Source organism: Bubalus bubalis, chromosome 1 (genome assembly GCF_019923935.1).
Source record: "Bubalus bubalis isolate 160015118507 breed Murrah chromosome 1, NDDB_SH_1, whole genome shotgun sequence".
Taxonomy (NCBI): Eukaryota; Metazoa; Chordata; class Mammalia; order Artiodactyla; family Bovidae; genus Bubalus; species Bubalus bubalis.
Genome location: NC_059157.1, coordinates 131,295,971 through 131,311,018, shown reverse-complemented (window position 1 = coordinate 131,311,018; position 15,048 = coordinate 131,295,971). Strand labels below are relative to the sequence as shown.

At 37.3% G+C, this 15,048-nt stretch overlaps 1 long non-coding RNA gene across 7 annotated transcripts in view; it reads left to right on the top strand.

The window, feature by feature from the left end:
* LOC112585561 overlaps nucleotides 1–15,048 on the top strand; it is a 385,559-nt gene that overhangs the window by 85,552 nt on the left and 284,959 nt on the right. For all 7 annotated transcript variants that reach the window (XR_006551647.2, XR_006551645.2, XR_006551652.2 and 4 more), the window contains exon 2: nucleotides 5,887–5,956. This is a non-coding gene — a long non-coding RNA (uncharacterized LOC112585561). The remainder of the gene's footprint in view (nucleotides 1–5,886; nucleotides 5,957–15,048) is intronic.

The window sequence follows — 15,048 nt, the reverse complement described above, 5'->3', positions numbered from 1 at the left end:
GAATGGACCTAGAGATTAGCATACTAAGTGAAGTAAATCAGGCAAATATAGTCTGATATCACTTATATGTGGAATCTAAAAAGTGATACAAATGAACTTATTTACAAAGCAGAAATAGACTCACAAACATAGAAAACAAACTTATGGTTATCAAAGGGGATAAAGGTGGGGGAAAGGATAAATTTAGAATTTGGAATTAACAGGTACCACAGTGCTATCTATAAAGCAGATAAAGTCCTACTGTATAGCACAGTAAGTACTCAAAATCTTGTACTTCTTTCCTATAATGGAAAAGAATAAAAAATAATACATATACACATATATATTTACAATTTTACAGTATATGTACATCCATATAAATATATGATGGAATCACTTTGCTGTACACCTGAAACATTGTAAATCAACTATACTTCAATAAAAAATAAATACCATTCACAGAGATGTGATTGTAAGAGTTGGGTTCCTTGTAGTTCTGAAAGGAACACATATTTTAGACCTTGAGTTATTTTGTCTATTTTAGGGAACTCTTGTCTATTTTAGGGGCTTGCTATGTTGAGTCACTTTTAAAATTTGTACACTTCACTGAGATGCCAGAGCGGCAAATAGGGGGTAAAATCTAGCCAGGAGTTATGCTGATCCAGTGTATGCCCTGGGGTGGGGAGGAGGGTGCCATTTAATAACTCATCCTCCCAGAGGAAACATCTTTCATTAATTTGCAGAAAGGCACTATATGTATCAACATGCCTTGAAAGGGAGCCAGGCTGATATGTGGACAGATTAAGGATAATTATTTAGATTATTTACCAACATGAATGGTAATGTTGGTTATGTGCTCTTTGTAAATGAATTGGCCACCAAGTCCCTGGGAAAACCCTTCTGTCTGAGTTTCAAGCTCATTGTTTTATTCTTCACATGGTCTTCCCTGTTGTCAACACAGCTATGCCTTACTGAAGCATATAAGGTAATAGCACCATGGACATGACTGAGCAACTTCACTTTTACTTTTCACTGTCATGCATTGGAGAAGGAAATGGCAACCCACTCCAGTGTTCTTGCCTGGAGAATCTCAGGGACGGGGGAGCCTGGTGGGCTGCCGTCTATGGGGTCGCATAGAGTCGGACACGACTGAAGCGACTTAGCAGCAGCAACAGCAGTAGCAGTATACGTAATTGGATGTATACCCAGAAGTGGAATTGCTAGTATGGCACTTCCATATTCTAGAAGTTTTCTTTTTATTAACAGAAATTTCTTGCAAAGTCTAGCACTTAAACTGCCATTGTTTTTTCCTTGTAACCAAGGCATAATATACATGTAACTCCTATACCGAGTAATCTGTATTTAGTTCTCTTCTCTGCACCTTCAACTATGCTCTGTCATGTTCCTGGAAGTTAATAACATCTTGGGATATTCCATAACTTTCCAGTCACATATTGTTGCTAAATTCTGGTGCACCCAGTTAAATACTCTAGGCTTCTTACTTTCCCTCCCTTCCCTCGCCCCCGTCCCCCGCCCCCACCCAGTTCAAGCTTGACTGAGCAATTAACAGGGGTAAGCGGTAAGGTCTGCTCTTCTATGTACCTCCCTTCCTGTGTTTATGTTATGGCTCCCCATGGGTACAAGGAGAAAAAGGCCAAGTGCCTACCTCTTGGTCTTTACTCTCCTTTTCTAGACATTTGCCATAGAGAAGCATTTCCTTGGCTGCAACCTGCAAGTCTCTATATTTAGCTTCACCTGCAACAGATTAGGTTACTACTTGGGCCCTGTTGAAACTTCTTAGGAGTCTTTGGCTTTGTCTTCTGCCCCTAACTGATTGGATCTCAGTTGTCTGTGTTGCACAGAATCTGTATATGTTGGTACATGCCTATCTTCCCCTGTTGTCTGATGCCTTTGTACTGACAGCTCCTTGGGGCAGGAATTTTTGTGGATCCATTATGTTTGGATTTTGTTTGTATTTTAAACTTTAAGCTTAGCAATTCCCAGTTGTGGAAGCATATCTCATTTCCTTATCTTAGTGCTAAACACTGAAGCAGGCTTTGGCATAGATTCTAACTTCCCCCTTAGCCTGTGTGCTGTGCTAAGTTGCTTCAGTAGTGTCTGACTCTTTGCAACCTTATGGACTGTAGCCCACGAGGCTCCTCCTCTGTTTATGGGATTCTCCAGGCAAGAATACTGGAATGGGTTGCCATGCCCTCTCCCAGGAGATCTTCCTGACCCAGGGATCAAACTGGCATCTCTTATGTCTCCTGAATTGGCAGGTGGGTTTTTTACCACGTAGCACCACCTGGGAAGCCCTCCCCTTAGCCTGGCCTACCTCTATTTCATAAATACTGCTTGTGGTTTGGTGCTCCTCCTAGTTTTCCTCCTCCTTCATAAACCAACTCATAAAAATAAGAGTTAAAAAAATGTTTAATTTCCTTTAAAAATTGAAATGTAAAAAGAAAATAAATGTCACTTGAAATTACATTATCTGAGAATAAATACTATCGCCACTTTTAATGTACATATCTATATTATATATATAAAACACATACATTTATATATACATATATTTATATATATCAAATATATACATATATAAATATATGTATTTATATATATTTATATACATATATTTATATATATCAAATCTGTGTGCTTAGTCTCTCAGTCGTCTCCAACTCTTTGCAACCCCATGGACTGTAGCTCACCGGGGTCCTCTGCTCATGGGATTCTCCCGGCAAGAGTTCTGGAGGGGATTGCTATTTCCTTCTCCAGGGGATCTTCCTGACCCAGGGATCAAATCCAGGTCTCCTGCCTTCTCTACCGTCTGAACCACCAAGGAAGCCTATTTCAAATATACATATTTGAAATCACGTAATATATGGAGCTTTATATCCTTAATTTGTATATATATATTTTTAATATATCCTTTATATCCTTAACTTTTCAGTTAGTATGAATATTTTCCCATGTCAGTAAGAAAAGGACCTCTAATGGGCATACTACATTCTGTTGTATTTATCACAATTTAGTTGATAATTTCCAAATTTAAGCATTTATAATAAAAATATCTAATACCTACTTAGTACTTATGATGTTTCAGCCACAGCTTTTGTGCTTTATATATATTAACTCTTTTAATTTTTGTAATATACTTTTGAGATCCCCACTTTACAGATGAGAAAACTGAGGCATAGAGAGGTTAGTAATGAAAGTCATGAGGTTGTCATTGGAAGCTGGCGAAGTTAAATTGGAACTCAGCAAGTCTGGCTCTACAACTTGAAGTCCTAATCGCTATCCTATAACTGTCTGACTCATTGTATAATTATCTTTGTGGAAAAAAATCTTTATCTGCATTTCTGATAGTTTGTACTAGGAAGATTCCTAGAGATGGGATAACTGGATGAAGAGTTATGAAGGCTTTCAAACTCTTGAAGAATGCTGTCCAGTTTACCCTTTGGAAAGCTCATATCCATTTCCATTTACACCAATAGTGGGAAGAGCTTGCAGGCACACTGACTTCCACCAGTGTAATTTAGAGCCTCTTGTATTGCCTTGAAGTTATGGTCTCTCTGAGTGGTTAAAATAGCTGAAGGATCAAGGGTCCCCTAAAAACAAAGGAGGCAAAATTTTATCCAAATGAATCATTTGGGTATATGCCTCAGATAATACTATAACCTTGTTTTCTTGATCTTTACACAAGGGACCTTCTGTATGTCATTACTACTTTATATATGAGTGTATACTCAGACTGCTTGTGCCCAGGATTTGGGGGTCATTACACCTGTCAAGGGTGCCTTTCAAAATGTAGCCTTATTTTGACAGCTGCTGTCAAATTTTTGATATTTACGGTTCTTTCTCAAGCTTTCAGGCAGTTGGAAGCCCTTTTATATTAATGATCTTATACTACCTTTTGGTTTAAAAAATAGCACAGTAAAAATATATCCTGCTCACATGTCTTTTTGCTTTTCATTTGCTTTATGTGATATGCAGAAAGTGTTACATGTATCTGCATTTCCAGGTAATAATAACCTTTAGTAACCCAGGTTTTATCTCTCTGAGACATGAATTCTCTACTGTCATCCTGAATTCAAGGAACACTAAGACTAGCAGGAAGAAATTCCAATTATTTTTTTAAAGAGAAGCTGAAATTTCCTTGCAAGTATAATAGGGAAGAAGATTTTAGCAATTTCTACAGTGATCTGGGCAACTTCAATGGGGAATCTAAATTATTCCTTGTGGTTGGATGAAAATCAATCACCTTTCCTACACTGCTTCTTTGATTTGTATTTTATCATCACTCTTCTTCAAAAGAATCTTCATAGAATCACATGTTTCATTAGGCTTCATTAAGATTCTATTTCTTTTAGTCACAGGTCCAGCTTAGACTTCAAATGATTTAAAATCTAAGAAAAACGTGCACACGGAGAGGCAGGCAAGAGGCTGGTAACCTGGAGCAAAATAACAAACGCACGTTCAGCTGTGTAATATCTTAAAGCCTGTGCTGCTTGGGATTCTTTCTAGTTTTTATTTTTAAGTGTGACTCTTGGTTGAAGCTTTGTCTTGAACACAATGCTGTTGTTAATAGTGAATGAAATGACTGGAGCTGTGCTGAAGAAAAAAAAGAAGTCAGCTGAAGGATTTAAAGCAGACCACTGCAAACCAAACGTTGCAATTATCTGCAGCTGAAAACAAGTAGCTTTTAATGTGTCCATTTGGCCAAGAAGAGAGGAGAATTACAGACCATTGCTCTTTCCTCTCTCACTCTCACACTCTGTCTTCTTCTTTATATAGTTTATCATCCATAATTTCAGGATGTATTTTGCTTCTTTAAGCTGTTTTATCTGTAGGCTTATGAGGTCACTCATGTGTGAATTCCTTTGTTAGTCATCTCACCTTTTGCCTTGATGATAGAAAATTGATCAGGCCTAAAGTACAAGTTCAATAGACAACCCCCTTGGTCCTTTGTCTAGGAGAATAGCTACCATTGAAGGCCATGAGCAGGTTGCTATTAATATGACAGCCTGCTCTATCTCCCACTGTAATTTATAATGAAATACCTAATCTCCATTATTTTGATCCAAGCAGGCGATCCCATGAAAAAGTCTTTTCATCCAGTTCCCAATGGCTGTTACATGAGAAATGGCAAACCAATAATTTTTGTCAAGTTTTTTAAGCCAACAGAAATGCTTTTCCACTGCTACAGTTTCAAAAGGCACAGATAAAGCTCATTCACTGAGATGAATGAAAAAGCCATCTGGGGTTTTTCTTTTTGACTTCCTTTCCTTTTCTCCATCCTTGTAATCAAATTTGAGCAAAATCAAATGGGGCTTTCTATGAAAGTACCTTTTGTTGATCTGAACGAGCTGGTAATTTACAAAATACCCTTCCTTTGTGAGGAAGGCTAAAGAAAAAAAGAATCAGTAGCTTTTAAAGCTGGGCCTTAGTGGGACTCTAAATGCAATGAAAGCAGTCTGTGTTGAGAGATTGAAATGCATTTCAAAGCCAGGCCTGACTCGGGTACAAGGAAGAACAGACCTATGTGCATTTGTAGGAAGAAAAATGTGAATGGAAAAGAGAGAAAGGGAGAGAAACAGGGGGAAATCTGGATAATACTTTAAAGTAACCACAATTTTGGAGATGCATTCGTCTTACTGAAATTGTGTATGTAACCAGTGATACGGAAGTCGGATATTTGCTCACTCAGGATGCTCAACAATTTAGCCTTTAAAGTTTGGAGCTGCATGGGTTTGTGGAGAAAGTCGGCTGGTGATGTGTGTGATGTTTTTCTCCAACTTTTTCTTCACTGGTTTGGGATCCTTTGGGAAGTACTTCAAGAAAACCTGAAGATGCTAATTTTCAGACAACTAATATTTGCTATTTTTCTCTCCTTTTGCCTGATAGATTTCCTCGTGGCAGTGATTCCTCTTCACCCCTTTGAATTCAGAAGGGTGGCATAGATGTCTTCAAAATAGTAAGTAATGTGTGATATTTTTTTCAATTACTGTTAATAGTTAAACATAGTAAAGCTGAAATTCGGTTTTTGGAGGAGTTTGGAATCAGCATGCATGCTCAGAAGGAAAATACGTTTTGTGCAGCATTTGCGTTATTTGATGTGAATGACTTTTGGTTCGATTTAACTGTTTATCACAATATTGTGCTGATGAGTATCTTTTTCACTACTACTTTACTCTGTGTATTCTGTAATAGCTAAGTTTTGTGTGGCATGTAATGTATGCATTCTTAGCACAACAATTCAAGAAACAATGCACAAAATTGCAGGGAACTATCTTGGAGATGAAAGATAGAAAACTGTCTTTTCTCCATGTACCACACAGTCTTCCTCACACATTTATAGTTCTGACTCCTATCAATCATGCCCTTTCTACTTGTGCTTGAAATAAAATTCTTGTGTAAGCTACATGAGCTTACTTCTTTAAAGTAAATATCCAGAGAGAAAGGCAAGAGTTGTTTTGATATTATAAACTAATCAAACATTTTTAAGGCTCTTTAAATTACATTTCCTGTAATTTAATAAAGCATTATAATTGCAATGAGCTTTGTTGAGAGAGATTATCCCTTTTTAAGAAAAGTGAAAAGTCTATTTTCAGCTTTCTAAAAATAATGGCATGTGTTGTTTAAAGACATGTTACTTTTAATGAAAGCACATGTCACAAGTATTTTTTTTAAACATACATGGAGCATTGGCATTTTTACATAACTATGGTGCATATTTAAAATATGTAAATACTTTAAATTGGAACAAAGGGATATGGGGCAGCATCAGTTCTAATGTCTCCTAGATGAACAGTATCTGCATTAGTGTGGGCACTGCCAACCCGAGTGTGACCTGAGAATTCCACACAGGCAACCCTGAGACCTTTCTCTCTGAAGCCAGAAAACAAGTTTAAATGAAACCGAGACCTATGTTGTTTAACCCTTAAGGTAACCAGTTTCTTAGAGATGATGAAATGGGAAGTAGGATCCAGAAGGTTTCACAGAGGTCTCTATGAGGGCCAAACACTTTCACTTCTAACTATTCCTCATAGCAAATCTAAATTCCTGGAAGTTTGTATTTAAGATGAAATCTGTTTTCTATGTTTTTGCTGCTTTGGGTCTCTTTTCCAACTTCCTACTCATTTATCTTTGCCTGCAGTTTTGAGCCATTTGCTGCCTCCTAATGCCTAACCGTAAAATAGCATGCATGGCAGACTGCCAAGACGGTGGCAGTGGGTATTGGTTTGTATTGGAATTGAAGTTCCAAGGTTGTTGTTACCCATAATTTACAACAGTTGCTACAAAACAGATGATTAAAACCTGAGGGGTGGGAGGGAGGGAGAAGAGTAAAACTAATTGGCACACTTTTTCATGCATCTAAGTGGTTTTTTCCTGTGAAAGCAAGTTGAATTTTTGTGTCATCTACATAGACACCATCATGTTCTAGACCTTCTGTACTGTACCATTGTAATCACTGCCTGTGATCTCAGACTGATAGAGAAGCTCAACATAAAAGAGCTTTTGTTTGAAAGATGTATTTAATGGTAACAGTTACACAGATTTTTCTTATAATATTGATTTCATTCCTTTTTCTAAAAATTAAACTTGTTTGGTAAAGATTGTTGCTAGTTCTTAAAGAGTAAGTTTATTATTTAGATGTCATTTTAGTTTTATTGCTAAGCCAAATTGGTACCTGAACAATAATACTTTGTCTTTTACTTACTAATTTCATGTCTAGTCAATCTTGTAAGCATTTTGCAAAATTGCTCTTGTATGTTATCTTGAAGTACTTGTGGTAAGGGCTAGAGGTAATTTGTTTTGGTGTAGTTGTAAAGAATGATGACGGTGAAGACTTGCTAAGGAATACATAATCCAGTCTGAAATTCAGCGAAGGTTCCTGTTTGCTTGGTTTGTCAAGGACTGCCTGCTCTAGAGCTCTTGCTAGTGGAGAAATGAGTGTTTCCTCTTTCCCTCAACATAGGTATAAACACTGTTCTGTAAACACCTGGATTTGGGGAAATTGGAGAGCATGGTATTTCCCAGCTAACCACTGGGGCAAGCAAGTCTTTTGCTTACAGCCTTCTGTTCCTGGATATAACAAATGATATGCCGTATGCTGTACTATTTGCTAAGCCAAAACAAAACCAAAGACAAACAAGCGAAAACCCACTTCTGGAAAGTTTAGAAACTTTGGTCTTTGTGCTGTCTTCAGAAGTTATCAGAGGAAAGGAAAAGGGCACACATTTGTCAGAACTCTGAAGCACCTGAGATTTATTTTAAAGTTCTGTTTTCTTTTGTGTAAAATTAAAACTTCCTTGGGTTTTGCACTAGGAACTGGATGCTACCTTTCCATTACAGTGATGGTATTGAGGTTTTGATGCTTTCGTGAACTAGCAATAAATTTCAAAGGTGGAGATGAAGCTTGTATAGCTCTAATCTTTCCAGGGTGGGGGCTCTGGCCCCTGCATAAGCTGTGTCATCAGATGCTATTGTCTTCAGTAGAATCAAATAAATGTGCCCATGACTTGATGTCCTGACAAGCTATGGATTGCCTGAGTAAACAAGTGTGTTAAGCACTCACCTTCTGTAGTGCTGAGAATGCAGGAAGGTGATTGGCTGGGTTTTAATTGCAGTTTTGTATTGATGATGGACTGATCACTGGCATTTTTGGGCCTTGCTTCTCTCAGGTGTGATAGAAATGTTATCTGTTGCTTGTTTCTTTTCTTGCCTCCTATGGATGGGGCAGGCATTTTGGCGTGATTGTGATGGTTGGGTCTGATCAGCTTAGTTGGTAGTGATGCAAAGATAAAGAAGATAAAACCAAGTTTCCACAGATGATGCCTCATTGCTAGAGCCAATGCTAGATAATAACGGGGACAAGGCAAGACAGTTTGGGACAGCTTTTAATCAATGCCATGGTCACTCCAAGTATTGGTCATACAACTCCATGAAATTATAGGCAGGGCAGCAGCATTTAACATGGAAGAAGCATGCATTTAACATGCTCCAATTCCCTTCATGTGCTAAAATTCACTATGGGGATCTGGGGAGGATGATAGAAATTCTTTAATACCACTTTTTACAAGGGTTTTGCTGCAGATTGTAATACAACAGAATAGATATAGGATGAGTATATAATTATGAGTAGAAAAAATAAAATTTAGTTTAAAACTCAGGAAGAAACATACAATACATCTGAAGACTACATTTCAATTTTTGTTTGTTTTTATTTTTTTGAGTCATGGACTTGATTCAGGGTTTTCAGCAGCTACAGCAAAAATGGGAAAAAACATCATTAAAAAAGTAACTTCCATATAGTGAGTATTTTGTACATTTTAGCCGTAATCCTTCTGAAAACCCCAAAGCCTGCTATCATTACGCCCATTTTATAGTGGAGATACTGCAGGATCAGAAAGATGCAGTGACTGTTAATATAGGCAGTATGTGACTATGTGGATTAAGTCCCAGTCTGATTTTTTTTGCTCTTTCTTTTTTAAGTTATGAAAGTATATTAACACATTTACCTGAGACTTGGAAAATACAGAACAAAGTTAGATATAGTTATACTATATAATACAATTATTTCTTAAGCAGATAAATTAAGATTTTTAGTTGGTGTTTCAATATCAAACTGTCGAAAATTAATAGAATGAATATACAGAAAAGTAGAAGGATATAGTGGACATGAAAATCACCCTGAACCAGTTCAACATAGTTAAGATTTGTACAATTTCTCTCTGATACCTGGGCCTTCTTGGGGTAACACGGATATTAGCTGACCCTGCTGTCTCTGCCACATGCATAACCTCTTTCTGGTTTTGTCCAAGGTCAACCCACAGTCACAGATATCAACTTTTCCTTATGTTCACCAATAGAACCCTCTTTCACAGAAGAGTGAGCGAGCAGTGAAGATTTTACTGAGGGAAAAATGAGGGGAATAGTTTATATGTATATCTCACGTCAAACCACTCAAACATTCTGGTCTGCAAAGTGTGTTCGTTTGCCAACACTGAAGGTTCTTCTCTGGCCCTTCCCTCATACTTTACCCAGCTTCCCTAGCTCTTCTATCCCTGGCTCCCGCCTTCTCTTTCCATCTTTAAATTACTCATACCTCTATTATGCAGGAGCACATTGACTCGCCCAGCTCCTAAAACTAAAGATGGATATCTAAGCCCATTGATCTGCTTAGCACACCCTCAAAGTCTTCCAGGTAGTAGTTCTTATCCTACTTAATAGTCTTGAGAATTATGTAGCAATTGAAAAAAAAAACCATTACACGTTTTCCATGAGGGAAAAAAAATATCAGTATCTTAGCTTGTCAGGCACTTAGTTATGAAAACAGTATTTTTCAGTAGGACTTCTTGGAGGATGCAGAGGACAGCCTCCATGATTCTAGGACATAAAAGGAATTTCACGCACATTTGCTTGTTGCTGCCCATGGGGATGAGTCCAGGGTGCTAAAGCAAAACTCAAACCTTGCTAATCTGTATGGAACTTTGAGCAGAAAGTTAATGATGGAGGAAAGGACAATATTAAGACTGAGAAAAGAAATAGAAGAGGGAGAAATAACTCGTTTAGTAATATGCTGGACATGAATTTGAGTCTCTTTTTTCAGTTGTGTATCATAAATTCTACTGTATACTGCAATAGAAACTATATTCTTAATATGCACATTAAATGATCAATGAAGAATCTACTTAAATGATAATAGAAAGTTAATGCCTAGAAAGAGGGCACTGACACCGAAACCAAGTCCGGAGCTTTAACACCACAAAAGTATAGACTTGCGAGAATACATGAAATCACATGATTAGGTACAAGGGCTTTTATCAGTTTGGCCTCTTTTAGAAAATTTTAAGGAAGTAGTGCATGCATTAACTATAATGGCTCAACACATGTAATTTGGAGTTTGGGGCGTGGAGCGAGAATTGAGAAACACTTGACAAACCCTTTTGAAAAACCAGGTTTAGAAAGCTTTTAGCAGTCTTTTGCCCACACACTCATATACTTTCTGCATAGGTTTTCTCTTAAGTTGATTAGGTCTTTGCTTCTGCTTTTTGGCTTAAGCAATTGGTGTTATAAGGTTCTTGGAGCCTTAAACTTGACTGTCAACAGTGTAACTCTTAGGCAAAGATGTCCAATCTGTCAGCCATTCAAGATTGCCTGCCTATGTTGTGATAGTCTAATGAGTATGTCCTTCAAAGAGGAAATTGAAGGCTAAAAGAAATGCCTTTTGATATTCATAGACTCCTTATAAAATGCTCCAAAACCAAGAGCAAGATTGTAGTTTTTTTCTTACAATAAGACAGTTACAAAAACAGATTTAATAATGTTTAGTTTCCTTCATTGAAAGCTTTCTTAACATATATAAGCTAGCTCAATGAGGGTAAATATATAGGTTAAATGGCAAAAATGTACTGTGAAAAAAATAGCCCAAAGTTATTTTCAATTTCTTTCATAAACTGAAGGAAGGGCAAAGCACTTTATCCTATAGTTTAGCAATTTTAACATTTCTAAGATAGGGGCAAGCAGGACACAGTGAAATAAAGATGTGAGCAGAAGGAATGTTAAGACTTCCCCTCTAGTTTCTGCTGTGCAAAAAATGTGAATTCAGCTATGGCTTATGCATGAATTCAGTGAATTTCTCTTGTTTGCTTGGGAATCCAGATCTGGAAAGAAGGCCTCTCTTCTCAACAATGCTTGGATGACTTCCCCAAAGCAACTCAGAAATTTTTTCTTTTTTTGGACTTCCATGTATAACCAAGGACGTGGTCACTTGCATTTATTCATAGAAAATTCCTAAACCGACAAGTTACTTTTCTGGCCTCCCAAAAAAGAAATGTCCAGCTGTCCACAGGGATAGCACAATCCATGACCAATGCAGTGAAAATAAGAAAAATAAAAGGAGGGGTTAGAAGTATGAACAGAGGTTAGAGGACAGAAGATGAGGGAAAGAAATGGAAAATGCCCCAAATATTCAGAGGTCAAAAACACTTAAGCTCTTTATAACCAAATGTTGCACAATTTTTTAGCTTTGCTCAGTATTAAAGAGCTTCTAACCCTGGGGTTGTCAACTGGGGGGATGAGCAGTAGGAAGGGAAATGTAACTTCAACCCACTATGGGCAGCAGAATCTTCCAGAGGCTGTATACTGTTTCAAAAATTCTATGAATACATTTAATATTACAGTATAATTTTACATTTGGAAAATTCAACAAGTACTATTATTTTAATAGTTTAAACACCAGAAGCTAATGCTCCACAGGATCATCTTGGTCTGATGGAAATGTACAATCATGCTCAAGCTGCAAAAACTTCTGGGTGAAAGGTGGGCAGCTGTGTCAGAATGTGTTTGGTACTGAGGGGCCATCAGATTTTATATTCTAATAATAAAGAGGGTACAGGATGAAACAGGCTAAGAAATGCTTACCTAGACCAAGAAGAGCAGACTTGGGAGGTATTCTCCATTCAATTAATATTATTGAGCACTCTACTGGGTTTAACATTCAGTTGAAGGTGTCTTTGCAAACAATGGGATCTATAAATATGGAGCTCAAGTTGAGTTTGGGGCTCAAGACAAAAACTTGGGACCATCTTAGAACTGAAGTGTCAAGTATGTTAAGGACTGAGAACAGCACACTGTATTTAGCAACAGAGAGATTGTGATTGACTTTGCAAAAGCATTTTGGGTAGAGGGATGATGTGGAAACCAGATTGTGGTAGGCTAAGAAGAGGGTAGGAAGTGTGCGAGAGGAGACTGCATCCATTCCATGGGCAGTTATTTCAAGCAGCTTCACTGGGGAAGTGTTTGGGTCAAAGGGTTTAGGTCAAAGTTAGAGATGAGCTGGAGCATTAAGGGGAGTTTAAAAAAAATTTTTTTAAAGAAAATAGGCTGATCAAATATGACTCAGAAGGAAAGAGGGTATTGAATCTGAGTGCACCTAGAAATAATCACATTCAGCATGCCCTATTTGCTGATGAAGAAACTTGCTTCTTGAATTAAGGGAAAGTGTTTTAGATAGGAGATAATTAAATGCAAAGTATTTAATATATATAGCTAACCAACTATTAATTCACTAAAAGTTCATTGAAAATACATTATGAGATGGAATGTAAAATAAAGAATGCACAGTTCTTGCTCTAAGAAAGTTTGCAAGCTAGGTCACTCAATAAGGCCAATCACTAATCACAGTAATAGGCTGGAAATATTATGACCCATCAAAGTAGTATAAATAGTCCTATGTTGATTAAAATATCAAAGATCAAAAGTTATTCACCCCTGTGGGATCAAGAAAAGTATTATGGAGAAAGCAGACCTTGAAAGGATGAAAGATTACAACAGAAGGAGTTTGGGAACCAAACACAAAGAATGTGAAAGGCCATATTAGGTTTGGGGTTATACAATAGTCTTAAAAGATCATGGAAGGCACACTGGACTTTTACTGTGGGGTGCTGAATTCCAAATTCATATGTATGGTTCAATTCTGTGAGCAATTGGAAGGTTTTTGTGTAAGATAAGAATATGTTCCACACATCTACATTAGGAAAATTAACTTGGCAACCACACCTGGAAATGTTTGGAGTAGGTTGAAAGTAAGGAAGCTGGTTAAGAAACTTGTAAAATAGACCTGGTAAGAGGGAACTAGAGTCTCAATCAGAGTAGTGACAGAAGGAATGGAATGAAACAGAATTTACTCACTCATTAATTCAACAGATGTTTACTTCGTGCTTACTATGTGTTAGGCAGATATAGAGTTTTTTAATCTCAAGGAGCTCTCAGCCAAATGTGTGATGTGAATAAGTTCTGTAATAGATAGATAAACTCAACAGTAAGATATTACACAGGAAGGAGAGAGATGTGTGTAGAGGAAACCAGAAACCAAAGGAGAAGACTTGCAAGAAAGAAAGAGTGCTATAACCAAAGGCAAAGAGGAAAAGGAGTCCTGAAATGATTCAAGACTGCTGGTTTTTCAACATGGAGGATGTTAGTGATGTTAACAGTGGCAATTTCACTGAAGCAGAACTGTTATAGATTCAAGATTGATTGGGAGATGAACTGAGGACAGGGAGACAGGGGAAACATTTTAGAGATAAACATATGGTAGCTGCTGAGGTCAAGGTAATGAAAGATAAGAGAAAGGAGCGATTCTATGATTTTAAGTCTCAGGGAATGATGACATCACTTGGCAAAATAGAGAAGTCAGGAGAAAGACTTAATTTTAAGGGATCTTTGGTTTTCCTCTTGATTGAATTTGAAATATGAATAGATATTTAGCCTATGATTTGAAAAAAGAATAAAAAACTTTAATGTTAGGGCTACATACAGCTAGTTTTGATTTGTATAAAACAGGCAGTTGAAGCCAAAGTCATAGAAAATACAGTTGACCTTTAAACTCGATGGGTTTGAACTGCACAAGTCCACTTACATGCAGTTATTTTTCAATAGTAAACACTACAGACCACATGGTAGTTGGTTAAATCTGTAGATGTAGAGCGACCATGCATGTGGAGGGCCAACTATAAACTACATGTAAATCACACACACGCCTTTCCCCACCCACCACCAGATGCTCAAAGGTCAACTGTAAAATTATAAAAGGAGAAAAGAGTATGGAGGACAGGAGAAAGGGATGAGAAAGAAGATTAGAAGCCAGTGAAGCTGACTAAAAAGAAGTGGTCAGATAAGCAAAGGAAACCACAAATGTGAATTATGGCAGCCAAGGAGAGCTTAGCTTTCATGGTGGTTTAATCTTGTTTAGAATGTTATTTACTCTAAAGCAGAATAAGTACCAAGTAAATGCCACTGATTTTTGAGAGCTAAGAATTTTTGGTTTTCTTGGGAACCATTTGTTCCCAATTGGGAATAGCTGTTTTAGTAGATTGATCAGAAAAAAAAAAAAAAAATAGAAACCGAGTTGCGAAGGGTTAAGGTGTGAGTGGGATTTCTTTTTTATTTTTGCAGGGAAGGTGAGACAAGAACTTAATTTGTGATTGTGGCAGGGCTGAGAGGAAAACTGAGGAAGTTTATATGTATAACTATGTGCAGAGAAAAATAGAGTTATCGGGGTGA